The sequence below is a fragment of the Strix aluco genome, chromosome 3 (genome assembly GCF_031877795.1).
Source record: "Strix aluco isolate bStrAlu1 chromosome 3, bStrAlu1.hap1, whole genome shotgun sequence".
In the NCBI taxonomy this organism is placed as follows: domain Eukaryota; kingdom Metazoa; phylum Chordata; class Aves; order Strigiformes; family Strigidae; genus Strix; species Strix aluco.
In genome coordinates, this window is record NC_133933.1 from 113,023,114 (window position 1) to 113,038,434 (window position 15,321).

General features: G+C 41.1%; 1 protein-coding gene across 2 annotated transcripts in view; it reads left to right on the top strand.

Moving 5' to 3' along the window:
• Window positions 1–1,027: 1,027 nt before the first annotated feature.
• The window catches only part of COLEC11 (collectin subfamily member 11), a 39,614-nt gene continuing 25,320 nt past the window's right edge, over window positions 1,028–15,321 (top strand). For both annotated transcript variants that reach the window (XM_074820799.1, XM_074820800.1), the window contains exon 1: window positions 1,028–1,180. The gene's annotated coding sequence lies outside the window, so the exon portion shown is untranslated. The remainder of the gene's footprint in view (window positions 1,181–15,321) is intronic.

The window sequence follows — 15,321 nt, forward strand, 5'->3', positions numbered from 1 at the left end:
GGTCTTCCACTAAGAGGTCACATACTGGGAGTTACCCAGGCTTCCATCCCCCTGGGTGCTTGCTTACAGCATGACCCCCTCAAACCCTACCTGAAGAAACGGGGAGCAGGGATCAGTGGTGTGAGCAGGAGAGGGGGCAGATGGTTTGTAAGCCTTTTTTGTTGAAGAAGCTTATTAGAGCTACAGCCTTACAAATAGAGCAGCTATTCACTAGAAGGTATTAATTGGTACAGTCATAAGCAGTACTCTGTATTTGCCCTGAAAGCTGAGAGTGAAGGCAGTAATATCTGTTAAAGTATAAACTGCTGTAACAGAAGGAGGTGTTCTCAAAATCCCGCTTCCCACAATCAGCTGGCCCAAACGTATGTGGAGTGCTGTGCTTTACCCAGGGCTCAAACTAGTCTAGCTGTCTAAGATGAAAACCAGAATTGTACAACTATTCAGAAGCTATAGTGAAGGATTTCTGTCTCCTTTTTTTCCCCTTACTATAGACACAGAAAGTGATATCAAAAGGTGTTTGAAAAACAAAACCCAACCCCCCCCCCAAATTTCCTGAAGAAACCTGCCATGTGGATAATTTAGCGCTTATGTTATTGTGGAGTGTTAAGACTCAGCTCTGAAATAGTTACATGTTTTATTCAAGTTGAGAATGCTACAGCCAACTGCAAGAATGGAGAGAATTTCAGTAAGGGGAGAGTGTGTTAATTATCCGGCTAAGACACATTCAGTGCTGCATTTCATGTGTTCTCATATTCACTGAAGCAAAGCCAGAAAAGTGCTATACTGGGGCAGTGTGCATGCATGGCTTAGAGCTGAATAGTTGTAAATGGTTAAAAAGGGGTTCTCTGCTAGAGAGGAGGAGGGGAGAGTAAGAGTGCATTCCCAAAAAAGTACATTCCCAAAATAAAAAGCTTACATCATGGACCTCTTCAGCTTTCCCACACTTCTTTCCTAATTATTGTCCTGCAGGACAGCTGATCTATTTCAAACAGGAAGCTGTTTACAGATAACACTTGCAACTGTTTTGTCTGATTTGTTGAACTGTCGAAAAGCAAAAGACAACCTCTTTTCAAATTAAAAACTGTCAGACTTCTGTAAACAGCAGCAATGAGGTTCATCTGTGCAGTGTCCCTGCAGGCACAAAGCATTCAGCAGTTCCCATCTTCTCAGCAACCGTAAGGTAAGAGACTTTTATACTTTCACTCTTTAGAAGACAGTAGAGGGAAAAGCCTGGATGTTTGTTAGGGGACTGTTTTGTAAGTGGCAGAATATGATTGATGATCCTCAAATAGTAGGGGAAGGTAAGGGAAGTAAGAGCTCACTCGATTCTATCAGATAATGTTGGACCTTTCTATTGAGAAACACCCATGTGGGTTAAATCACTGAATTCCTGTTTAGTGGGGGATTTGTATTTAAAATGTACAAATACAGTTGAAAGATCTTGCTTTCCTTTGAGCAGGGAAAGACAAAAGAGCATATGAATTTTAACTTTTCCTACAATTCAAAGTTACCACAGTTCATTAATGGGTTGTAATTCCTGCTAACAGATAATCAACATCAGTTTAATTTTGGAAATATTAAGTGCTTTTCTCCACATTTTTTTCCAATACTTTTATTCCTAAGTGACTGGCTGTTTTCTAATCTAAAAAGTGAGCTTTTAATACAGCTGCAAAGCAGGGAATGAAGACTGACATTGCAGAAATTAAGCAGATGACAGAAGATCCAGTAAGGGCTGGAATTACACCACTGGATAATTAAGAGCAAACTCAGTGAAAACCAAATCAAGTTGTAAGTAGTAATATACAGGAATGCTTAATGAAATTTAAGGGTGTGTAAAGATATAAAATTTTGGTCTAAATGAGCTGGAATATGAGAGTAAGCTGTACTTCAGTAACCAGAAGGCCACATGCCTGCTTTCAGACATGAGGTATGAAAAATAGGATTCATAAAGGGACTTGCGAGTTTCCATTCTGACCTCTGTGCATACGTACATGTGCGCTTGATACAGGCAGTGAAATTTAGGAGGGGGATTGTTTTCTAGGAAAATCAAATCACTATGGAGAACTGAAATACCCAACTTCACTTGCTGTACAGTGAAACAGAAAGAGCCTCTGGGCTGGAAATACTACAACTTTGACCTTTCGGTATTGAAAGATTTTAAAAATGTAGTAAATGTAAAAACTACTGTCCTATGTTTCCCTCTCTAGCTGAGATTTTTTGTATTTCTTTACATGATCATGAACAATTAAGGCATTACAGTGATCAGAGAATATAAAACAAACGTTGATTTAAAGGTCTGATTTATAACAATATTAGGATATGTTAATCTGTGACAACTCATTAGACATATCCCTAAAATTTTACTATGCTACTGATGCAGCATAAATAAGGTAGGCAGATGTTGTAGACAAGAAGTAATACTTCCAAGTTGAGTATTCCTTTTAAAAATATTTGGAATGTCTTTCAGAAAATTCATAGATGTATCTGTTAAAATGAAATTATTGCTATAATTAATACATGAAAGAGAATATGTAACTTAAATTCATAGTCAAAATGGCATTTTAAACATGGCGCAGTCTTAGAGTCAGCAGAGAATTGCACTGTGGAAGCAGCAGAAATCTACTGTGTAACTTATAAATTGTATGTTATGCTGAAGGCTTTTTTTTCTGATCACTTTTGAGTGATTTTACATTGTTTCTAAAGCTCTTATTTAGCCATCTTTAGGGCTGTCCAAAAAATCTTGAACCAGAATCGTTTTGAAGTAGGAAGGCTTTTGGCAGGGTAGCTTTTTAAAGAAAAGTGTCACTTTTCTGGGGTAGTTTAGTTCTTTTGTCAAAGTATTCTGGCTGAAAATCAGACGAGTTTAGCCAAAAATATTCTCGTGGTGTCTCCTGGGAAGTGTAGTTTGTGCTTTGCATTGCACTTCACAACTGGCTGGACTTCATAGCTGAACCATGTTTCCCATAAGGCTGTGTGGTCAGGGTTGTGCTATTTTCATTTCCCCATGAGAGCAGTGTTAGGATGTATTTTGGGAAAGGTAGTCTAGTGAAAGAGGTACAGATTGGGCTTGTAAGGCATCAACCACAGGCAAAGCCCCTCGGATTACTGGTTGATAACTAGCCATCAGCTTCTTAAAATTCGAGCACTTCCTTCTGGTTTGCACATGAGCCACAAACCATCCTGTTTGTGGGCTGTGAGAGTAGGACCCTTTAAAAGCATTTGATATGTCAGTAGAAAGGCTTAAAGCCTTTTGATGTTTTCAGCCGTGCCAACACCTGTGCAAGGGAGGGAACATTTAAAAATGTTTCTAAAGCTTTGTTAGTACTTCTGCCAACTTTTATGCTAAAAGTGCTCCATTTTATATATTTGGAACTGAAAGCTGCAGGGGAGTATGGCTGGATTTGAAGAGCTAGGTAAACTCTTAAGTCAAGAGGAAAACAACCTACTAGAAGTCTGAAGCTTTAAAAAGAGCTGGTTTTGAAAATCCAACGAGGTCTCATCTTATCCATCTAAGTGCCTCTTCAGAAAAATAAAGTCCTGAGTGATTTGCCTGTAGTTATATAAATTGTCTGTAGGCAAGGAGAGAATGGAAGTTGATCTGCTCGAGTTCTTTATCACTGGACCAGTCTCTTCCTTGTTGATTAGGATCCGAGGATCCTTAGTTGCTGCGACTGGACACTGCTTCCTCAAAACTGTATCAGTAGATTGATTAGGAGGTCCATAGCGTGTTCTGGAGGCCAGAACAGAGCAATAAGACAGATGGTTAGGTTTTACATTGGTTTTCTTCTACACTGAATCATGGAATGGCTTGGGATGGAATGGACCTTTAAAGATCATCTAGTCTAACAATAAAGCATGTGAATGAAACATGGACATGAATAAACAATTTAACAGTGCTGCAAGTTAGATACCTGGCCCCAGACCAAGAATCCACAGTGTTTACATGCTATATGGAGCTAATGGAGGAGAGCTAAGTGCTGAACAAAGTGACTCACCACAGCCAGCAAAGTGTGTGATAGCCACAGCAGCCGTCTGGAAAATGCTTGTGAGGGAGATGCTTCGGGATTCCCTCTGCTGCATGTGGGAGTGGATAAATTCACCACCTTTAGTGCCAAGTGCCTGCAGGAACTTCAGTTCCAGAAGCTGGAACCTTGCCTTGAATGTGTGTGCCCAGTTGTCCTTCAGGCATGGAGACTGAAAACTGGCTCTGAAAAAACAGTTTCCTACAGTCCTCTTTGAAAAATGGACTGCTGTTACCCAGCTGTCATGTAATAATCTGCTGACTGGGAGCACTTACTTGGGAAGCAGGAGATCTGCATGCAGCTCATTGCACTGCTTCAAACCCCAACCTCCCATCTGCTGGAAAGGTGCCCTTGTCAGTCACCAACACAGTAATTTGGAAGTGGGACCACTGAACATCCAAGATTGTGTCCACAGCTCCCAAGACAGTTTCTGATGTTGACACTGCTTTGATTTTAGAAAAGAAGAGAAAGCCTAAACAGTCCAGGGAAGTCTATTCCTTTGGCATGAGCACTCCCATAATAAGCTAGTCTGCAAGAGAGAGACATCTTCCCACCCTGTTTTGGAAGGGAATGGCTGTGTTTTCTATTAACCTTCCTGCTTACAGTGTGCTTAGAGGAGACTGAAGGAGTTTAGTCACGTTTCCTTGATGGGCATAAATGGGCTAGGTGAGCAAATAGTGTCTTTTTATTCTCTTCAGGCAAAACGTTGGCCATTTCTGGTCTGTGCAGTAAGAAGAGTTTAGGCACTCAAGGAAGTTTCCTGACAAAACCACAGGCACTTCCTGCCCTCTTAAGGTGGCTGAATTGTTAGGAGATGGTTTTGGATGCTTTGTTTGGACTTGGGAAGAGGCCACAGGTACAGATTCAGTGGTAGTGTTGCCAGTGTTGACTTCAGCAGCTTTCCTCTGGAGGTTTAGGGGTGAAGAATGAGAGCAAAGGATGGAGAGTAGAAGGAGAAGCTGCTTCAACTCTGGCTGTTTTTTGAGTGGGAACCTTGAAGAATGAAGCTGTGTCCATAGCTGTGCTCAGGTTCCTGGTGCCTGTCTTTAGTCTTAAGCATGGCTCACTCTGTGATTTTTTTTTTTTTATTATTTTTTTATTTTTTTTTATCCTGTTAGTATGATTCACTAGCTGTGGAATAAGCATAACTAATAACAAGAAATCCTACAGAGAGCAATCTAAGAATTTCAGTTTGAGTGATTTTCAGGCTTAGTTGTGGATACCTCCAAATTCTCCTGTGATGGTGATGATTTCAGCAGACATTGAACCTTACTGATAATAGGCATGCAGTTATTGATCTTTAGTGGACTCCTTAGAAATAGTCTATGGGCCTCCAAGAGACCATGGATTGGGGGTTGATTTGATCTCCATCTGGTCTGAATGCTGAGGGCAGTCTGCTTGTTTCTGTGCTGCAAGGGCTAGACAATGAAGCTTACATGAAGTAGTGCTTGGCTGGCTAAAGAACACACTGCTCAGAGGCTGAATTGTTCGTAAATCGTTCACCTTCACTAAAGAAGGCACCAAAATAACTTGCATCCATTTTAGAAGTCTTCACAAGCACTTTCTTTAAATGAATCCTGTACACCAAAGGCTGTTGATTGTATCAGAGTTAAGGGGGAGACAAGAAAGCATGGAGTTTTTTGTAAGGATATTAATTAATGTAAGTAGAATTTTAGGATTATCATCAGAGAAGGGTATATAAGAGAACATCTAATTTTGGTCAATTAAAGCAAAGAGCTTTAAAAAAACCTAGTATGTGAAGGAACTGGCAATGTTAGATGGCATGGTAATTGCAGCCAATCAAAATAAAAACACCAGACAAGAATGTAAAGAAGGCCTAGCACAGGAAACAGCAAAAAATGTCTTATTACGTAGGAAAAGAAAAATGTCTCTCAGCTCTCTTGTCAGAATGGTGTTAATGAGAAAACAGGTCTCTGATGACTGGCTGGTTAGTGGAGTTACGTACAAGAAATGTTAGGGAGACATATACTGAGGACATGTCACAGAGCAGGAGAAGCACTGCTTACGCACACTGCGGAGACTCCAGGGTGGCGGATCTGTCAGCAGCATCAGCAGATGCGTTTACAATGTTTCTCTCTAGTTGTGCAATGAACTTGCAGTTTAAAGCCAATGCAGAGATGAGGTGAGATGATGTAATGAGAGCCATGTTATGAGCTGCAGCTGAAAAACCTCTTTGTTGGAGGTTTCCTTCCTTTGTTGTTTAATACCGTAATGTCAGAATTGCCTTTCATGTAATTGAGGAGGGCAAAAAAATCTGTAGTTTTTATAAATGTTGTATAAAACCTTCATGAATGCATGAATATATTACAGTAATTTATAATTAAATAATTCAAAATTAGTTTAAAATCTGTTGGCAACATATATAGCTATTTCCTTATGTCTGCTCCATTTAAATAATTCTTAACATAATACTAAATCTTAACTCATCAAGGGAGAATTATAAATTTTTCTGTACTTTCTTTTCAAGGTCAGTCCTTAAAAGAACAAGGCATATTTTTTCACAGAGCGTTCATAAATATCTTTGCTTGTTTTGTTGAGGAAATAGCGATGAGGAACCTGATTTGTCTAAAGAAGTCCTTGTGACGTTCTTCTTAGGTAGAATGTGAGAATTTCTACCAGTTTCCAAATATCTTCATGTCTTGAGTATCATGTCTCCAGAATTATTTAGGTTGGACTATTTAAGTTTAAACTGTGTCGTATGTGGAGGCAACTGTATTATCTTCGCAAGTTTTGTGGAGATGGGTAAATAGGTTTATACCAGAAGTGATTTAAATGACCATGGATTTTTATGCAGACCATGCCCACTGCTATATCTACTTCCACAGTGCTGTGGGTATAATGGGAACTTAGTACACTGTTGAAAAACAGCACTCTCTGTAGATGCTGGGGCGGTTTTACTGTCAACTTGAAACCCTCCCATCTGAAAAGAGACCAGCTGGGCATCCCATGTCTTGCAAACCCTGACTTTAGTTTCTGGATGGTGTGTGTCAAGCTTGTGTAAGCAATGCCAACTTGATATGCCCAGGGAAGTTGTTATATCAGCTACAACTACACGTGTGCATCCTTTCATGTAAAACAAATCTGTTGGCATTTGATGCCACGGCCTATGAGGTGCTTTGTTAATGATTCTGGTCATAATAATTTTTACTCTGTCTTCTAAGCAACTCTCTATTTAAACATGCATTTACCCATTTAGACTTGGTTTGCACAGATTGCGTTCACATTGTTCCTTGATTTTAGGGAAGATGATGTTAAATGTTACAACTATAGTGTTGGATACATGGAGTTTCTTTATATGTTTAGAATTGGTTCCTCCATTACCTTTTTGGCAGCAGAGTACCTGTGGAAAGTCTCGTTTTTGTGGTTTGTTCTTCCTTTGCTTAAGTCAACTGACAGATGCTGGGATTTCAGCCAGGGCAAGGTCAGTGTAGTCTTTAACACTTCTGAAGCCTTTTCTTTTACTGGCAGCAACGTAATCAGAGCAGTAGCATTAGGTTTTGTTCCTGTAAGTTCCCTGTAAATGCTGAACAGATACACGCTGAGGTTCAGGTGATCGCTGCTTAGCTGATTGTGCAGCTTCTTAATTTGTGCACAACTGGCCTCCGGTCATGTTCTGGCTGTGTGAAAAATGCATCTGCTGCTATTGTTAGAGTATCAAAGCAGGTGGAAATGTCAGTAGTTATCACTTACTTAACATAGCTTGTTATATCCTTCCCTAGAAATGTACATTATTAAAATAAAGAAATCTCTCAGGGCAGTTGGTTAGATGGAAGGACTTTAATGAAAAATTCACAAAGAGTTATCATACTCAAGAATTTTTTGGTAGCAGAAGCATTGTGGTATATGGATAAGAGAAGTAACACCTTCAGTTTATATGAATCAGATAAACGTCCTTGTTTGCAGATTGTGTTCTACACATTTTATCTGTTTCTTTCTGAATTCACTTTTTTTTAAAAAAATGAGATGAGATTATCAAAAGCATCTCAAACCTTCGTCCAATCACTTGTACTCTTTCTCAATTTTTAAAAATATTTGTACACCAGTGCATTGTACACGGCAAAGGATTTCTAATGCACACGTTGTGGTGTATATATAAGAACTGCTCTGGGAAATGTTTTGCCACTGAAAGGTATTCTTTCAGCTGACTTCCATTTGGCATACCTTATAAGTAGGATTATGACTACTGCCAGTAATATAGACTGATCAGTGAAAGTCTGCTGTAGCATACTAGTGTAAGAATACTTTGACTTCTGAGAACTTTGTTAATGTCTAGTCGTCTGCAGGAATCGTGTATCTTTGCGTGTGCTTTTACTAAGTCACATCAGACCCATAGAAACCTGGTTTTCTTCCACTGCGTTTTGCTTCTACAACCATTTCTATGTACCAGCCATGTATTTTCTTGTAATCTGGGGAGGTGCTTTGGTAGGTTCCCCTTCCTTTTGTCTTTTTTCCTTATCTGCAATTGGAAAGGTGTTTCAGAGCTCTAAGAGTGAAAGGACATTCAATAGTACTATTGTTATCAAGTTTACCCTTCATTTGTCCAGTGAAGATATGTGGCTGTATTTCCTGTGAGGCTTGCTTTTTGCTCTGATGCTCTTAATTTTTCTCTTACATTGAGGTTTGGCCGTTTTACTGAAGGTATTGTTGGTCTTTCTGTCACCAATATAACTTATTTCCCTCCTTTTCCCGGGCTCATGGGAGCTGATATGAAGGGTTCAGCATAGGATCACATGTAGAGTGTTATTTGGTCTCTGCAGATCCCCAGCCTGAGAATAAAAATAACCTTTTGATGAAATTGCATTGACACTGCCCCAATTCAAATGCAAGATTTTGATCGTGCATGCTTATGTACCATGGTGTTTTGTTATATTGAGGATATCATTCCGAGAAGTATGTCCTTGTCATTTGAGGATAACACTCTTGGATCATTTCCATGACTCTTGGTGGCTTGCGTGTTATTGCAAAATGCCTCATGTTGTTGTATCTCTGGTGCTCTGTATCTTTTGCTGGATATTATTTTCCATTGCAGCCTGGTATTTTGCCATATCTTTCCTCCTTTTAAAATGTTCCCACTCTAATTATGTGCTGGTGTTTTGTTTTGGTTTTTTTTGTGAATTTAGTCACTTTAATTCTTTCACTTACGCATCTTTCTGTTTTCTGTATGCTGCTGGCATGCAAGGGCACAATTTTATAACATGCTGAAGGCTATCTCAGCTGCTGCCAAGGGCATTTCTTTCCCTGGCTGGCAACATTTTTCACAGGAATGATGGCCATTTTACCCTCAGCAGGAACCAAGGAACTAAATCAACTGAAAAATAACATTACAAAAAGAAGAATAGCTTTCTGCTGGCGTAGCAGCCTGTGCTAGCTCATGATAAGATCAGCTGGTGGTTGGTGACAGTACAGAGAAGGGGAGGGTAACGTGTGACTGCAGTGGGGAAGCCAGGCTGCTGTTAGCCCTCCCATAGATTGGCTTAGCTAATTAGCAACGGTGGGACTCCCCTCACGTAACCTTACATACCTTCAAGGCTGAGCTAGTCATACTGGGCAATGAATAGATACCTCCAGAGTAAATTCTGTCCTGTTTTGGGGTGAAATGAATCCCCATGCGAAGGTGCCTTTCTCTGATTTGATTATACAGGGAGCTCAGGGTGTTTTTCTCAGACTGAGCACCTAAACCAGAATGGTTAAATCTTACCCAAGGGTCTGCTTATAACTTCTGCTAGCGTGAGATCTGGATCTAAGCAAAGTTGTCTTGCTAAATAGGCATCTCCTAATGCCAGCTGTGCTCTGTCTTGTAGTTCACTTTTTGAGGTGCCGTACTTGCAGCTGTTGCATATCTAATGCGTGAGAAAATGGGGGCAAAAGCTGTTTCTGCCCTTTTGTGTTTGTGCTACTCCTCAGTGAGGAGTAGAATGCTGGGGCAACTGAAAGCATACCTTTCTCCCATCTACTTGCACTCTGGGATGGTGCCATCTATCCCTCTGTCCTTCCTCTGCCACACTCCCTTGGTCAGGACTCTCTGTTTTTTCGCTTCTGCTTTGTGTTCTCCCACTAGTAGTCTACGTCCTATGTCTCTTCTCTTGTCTCTACTCTTCCTCTATCCTCATAAACTGCTTTGCTTAGATTTTGTCTTCTCTCTGGGCGTTCCTGACCTGTCCATGTGTTTATACATGAATCAATTGTAAGACATAAAAACAGAAAGCAGGGAAGGGAAAACATTCATTTTGTCCTTTTTATTCTAGTGTCCTACCACTAGGCTTCTTCCCAGCTTGCCTTCTATCCTTTAATATGACATGACTGGGTGTAGTCTAATATCACCTACTGAGTCCATTACTCTCCTGGGGAACTGGAGCTGTGGGTTCAAATCCTTTTAAGTTAAGGATATTCCACAGCTGGTACTTCTCACCTTTTGGATCAATACTTGAGTGGCATTTCTGTTGTGCAAAAAGCATGTGCCATTGCTGACATGTCTGGGGTGATTGGATGGGGCCTTGATAGACCTCTCTGCCTCTTCTCTGCACCTCCAAGAATGTAGCTGTGGGACTGAGACCACTCTCCTCAGGTTAAGTTTGCCTTTGGAGCCTGTCCAATGCCCTCAAGAAGACAACTGTCAGGCCCACCTGGAAAACCTCTAAATACCTGGAGGGTGAGAACATATTGAAAAGCCTAAAATGGTTGAATGGGTCTTAAGCACCTAAATATTGCACAAATATCCCAACTTCTACAGCCAATCCTAAGCCTCTGTGGACGTGGAGGACTGAAAAGTGATGTCTTAAAGCTTCAGAAATAAGATGTCAAATGCATATGTAAATAATATGTATTTATCCATGTAAAGAAATGTACCCTGCATCATTCTGCACATCATTCACTGATTCTTGGTGAATCCTTGGTGGTTTAGTTCCTACAGACGGGTGTGTGGGAATACCGTCAGGTTCTCATGTAGATGCTTTATAGGAATGGTGCTGAACTGAGACAATTTAGACACAGGGTTTAGAAAAACTCACACCTATATTTGAGCTGTGCATATTTTTTGATTTTGGGGTGGTTAAAAATACTGAAGATTTGCTCTGACATATATCAAGGATGGCACCCAAAATTACAAACTATGTCTGTAAACTATAGCTGCAAATGAGGCTATGGCAGAGATATGGTCATCTACTAGGGATTTTGATTAAAACATTGTAGGAGAAATTTTGTTTACATTTCTCTTTGTCTCTGAGAGATACACAGACAAAGAAAAATTCTACTTGAGTGTTATTCTCTACTATCTAAAAAAACCTGTATAGAGCTATTGTGAGAGATTTGTCACTTGGGGTAAGAAATCACATGGGTCCCATCTCCCTCTAGTTACAGGTTTTGAAAACACTGGCACTATTTTCATCTCACCCTTGCTAAAGCTCTGATTTTATATTTTCAGCACAGATGACAGTAAGTTAATTCTGACATAAACTCATTGACTTCAGCAGAACTACATCAGTAAGAATTTTGTCTCAATTTTTAAAAACATTCTTCCTGATGAAAAGTGAGGCTACTATTCCTATGTATGACAAGGGCACCTACGTTGTACAGTCAGAAATAATAGTCCCTTACACCTCACAAACATCAGCTGAGGAAATAGCTGTATTGAGCCAGAATTAAGTGTACTTTAGGGAGTAACCAATGACTTCCTATCAGTTAGGCTTTTAGGTAATGTTAGCTTCCCATCAGCTTAGACTCACTCTTTTGTCCTCTGCAGCAAACCTCGCTGTTCTTCAGCATCATCAGGACCTGAAATGTGTTATGTCTCTGCTTTATGCTACTCCATGCTCCATAGATTTCACAGAGACTTTGTAGTCACGGCAGTTACGGTCCTCATTTTTGCAATTGTACGGTATTAACATTTAAGGATTCAAAAAAAATCTTTCAAGCCTATTGCTTTAACCTTTAAATCAACACATAGAATTTAACTTCAGAGCGTTGGAACATTACGAAAATGATCACCCATTGTTTAAGCAGCTTTATCATTGATTCTGATTTTTATATTTCAGCTGAACGGTGAACTCTTGATTACCCAAGGTTATGCACGAGGGGGCTGGGAGGACAAATGAGAAAATGCTTAAAGTAAAAGCATAGCTACGCAAAACATCTGTAGGTTAGGATGATCAGCAAGGCTGTAATGGAGAAAGAAGAGGTCAGTGACATGGATTTCGTCTCTAGTGTGAAAGACATCTTCTCCAGGGAATGATCTGCAGTCCTCAGGCTAAGGAGTGAAAAGCAGCTTGCATGCAGAGCGCTGGAGACTTGTCCCTGCTGCCTCTCCCGCTTCCCCCAGAAACGTATCCCTGATCTGCGCTGGGCCCTGGTGTTACCCTTGTAGCCCTGGGACTTAATTACTTTTTTTTTTTGGCTTTTATCTGTTCAAAATGTTTGAAATAGTGTGAGGTCTGTCACAGCCTGGCATTTCAGTGGCATGATTTTGTGGGCACGTGTTGCATCCATTAGGATGCGGCTTAGGGCCTACCGGGGCATTTGAGGACACACAGGCTGCCAGATAGTTCTGGGAGGTGTCGGGATGTGGGTGACGAGGACTTGAAAAGTCAGGGGAGTGAAAACTGTTGAAAGCTGTTGATATGTCTGTAGCGCTGACTCAAACCTGCTTGGGAAAATCACCCACCAAATGTGGCTGTGGCTCTGCAGATCTGTGTGCCTGTCTGTACCAGGAACATACTCAATTCAGAATATAGATAATTCAGCTCAGATCCCTGAGAATGAAGTATAGTTTTAAAATAATAATAAAAAATTGTAATAAGAGTGAAACCAACTCAGTGAAATAAAAATAGCTCAAAGAGGAGTCCCATAGGATTATACAGAGGATTGCAGCCACTCCATAGCTCTTGGCTGGCTGAGTATTAATGCCAGCAAACATCATTTTCCTTCAGCATTTCTCAGCCATTTGGATTCAACTAGGCAGATCATCTGTGTTGTTGCTTCTAGGTCCAAAATAACATTGTACAATAAGCCACCGGCCCTTGTGGAACAGGCGCTGGCAGATACAGGGTCTTCATGCATGAGGCATTTGCTGGCTGAAGTGATCTCCAAGCTTTCTATACACGGCTGGGGGGGAAGTGGGGGAGCTCAAGGAGTGCTGTGTGCCAGCTGGCCTGGCCGGTCCTGCAGCAGTTTTGAGTGAGTCTGTGGTGCCTTGGGGATTCTCTGATGACCTCTCAAGGACTTGTCACTTGTAGCCTGGCTTAATAAACCTCTTCTCTCTTGGCAACTGAGGCAGATTCCCTAAAGCTGACATATCTCAAAAGTTGTTTTGAAATTATTGTGCTAGTTGCATTTGGTATGTTTCCATTCCTAATGGGAATAGAGATGTTTTGCTATTTTTTTTTTTTTAAAGGAAAGGACATTTAAATGCTGCCTTTTCCTCCTTCTCTCATTTTTTTTTTCAAAGCTGTCAGCTTATGCTGATTTAGTGGCCACCATTATAAGTGCTGCAATTTTGACTCCTGACCTCTGCATAGAAAGTGAGAAAATATTCATATTTTTGCAAGTGCTGAACATCTCTAGGTTTCTATCTGGCATTGGTTTTACCAACACTGAAGATACTCCAAATACCAGGGCCAAGATAGTGTTTGAAAAAACAGGCTGGCATGTCTTTCTGAGGACCAGTTTCAGTGGAATTTAGTTTTCTAAATGCCTTTATGAATCTTGGCCTGAAAGGATTGAAAGTAGGTCAGAAAGGCAAGGAATTTTCCAGGATTTTAAAATGAAAGGTACTGCTGTAGCACATATCTGGAGTTCAAACTCTTACTTTAATCATATAAGGCAAATTTAGCTGCAGAAAATAAGGTTTCTTTTTAACGCAGGAAAAGGTGGAGAAAGTGATATCCAAAGTGCTTTTGGTTTGATTTCTACTACTACTGTGTCCCTTTACTGCAGTTGTAGACTCCATAAAGTATTTAATCTGCAACCTCTTCAGAGATTTCCTCTGTCAGTGGCTCTTCTCAGACCAAGGTAATTTCCCAAGTGTTCATATGGGTCTGGGTTTTGTGACCTGACTGATACTAAGAAGCTCTGTTTTCTGGAATGAATCAATTTTCTCTGTGAGTCGAGCTATCAGGAGGTAGGGTGAGGTGTATCCCCTGTGTCTCTGAGGTTTGTAAGCCCTGCAGCAGCAGCAGGCGGTGGGGAATGTGATGAAAGCTTCATTGGAGGTTTTGTTTTTCCCAGAAAATTCTTCATATCTGGCTGCTGAGCAGAGCCACCAAGCAGCCCTGACAGTTCTCTGCTGCTTGATGCCTCTGTCTCATCTCTGAGCTGTGTAGGAATTTGCAAAGGCAGATTAATATTTAATGTACCTGGAGGCTTTGATCTTTCAGTTGTAGTCTGGGTACATCTAAAACCTCATAAAATGCAACCAGAGGTGATGCTTCCTTTTTATTCACTAAAGCAGAGACTGGAGCACCCTCTTAATTTCAATTCCTTCTTCCATCTCAGGCCATTTCATTCCCTTCTCTGATTTGTCTGTTGAGAATCCTTATCATCACCTTCTGGGTGCTCCTGCTGAAACTGCCTAATTCCCAGGCTTTCAGCTGTGTATCTGAACCACTTGACTTGAAAGCCTCTTTGTCTGATCTGCTGGATCCTGAAGTGCCCCTGCTACAAAGAAACGGTGGGATGCCCTGCCTAGCATGTCCTGCAGGCTCGTTGCCAGGTGCTCTCCTGGACTGTGGGGTGGGATCTGCAGGCTAAGTCAGGCAGGACTTAGTTAGGTTAATGGTTGGACTAGATGATCTTCAAGGTCTTTTCCAACGTAGATGATTCTGTGATTCTGTGACTCATGGCCTCTGTTTGCTCAGTCCACAGAGCATCAGTGTGGCTGTTGTCCAAGATGGTCCCACTCCCTCTCCCTCAAAGATGGCCACTGCTGAGGGTTAAACACCTACCTTCAGGTGTCTGGAAGAGACTTCCAGGCACTAGTCTTTGCCATGTCCTCCTGGCTGGCTGAGGCAACCGCAACTCACTGCTTTCCTACATAGGGAGCGCTGATCCCTAACTGGGCATTGCGAAGCCTGTTCTTGCCATGGACTCCCTCACTTTCCAGTCTACCAGCACTGACTATTCAAGTGCCAGGACTGGCCCTAGAAGCCTTTGAAGAGAAGATCTGGAGAAGCACCCTTCTCCTCAACCTTTCCTCTTGGCTAGATTTTGTTGCTCACTCTTTTGCTTGCTGACTGTTGTGAATTACGGACTTGACAAAAAGAGGCAGGACCATCCACTGTGGATACCA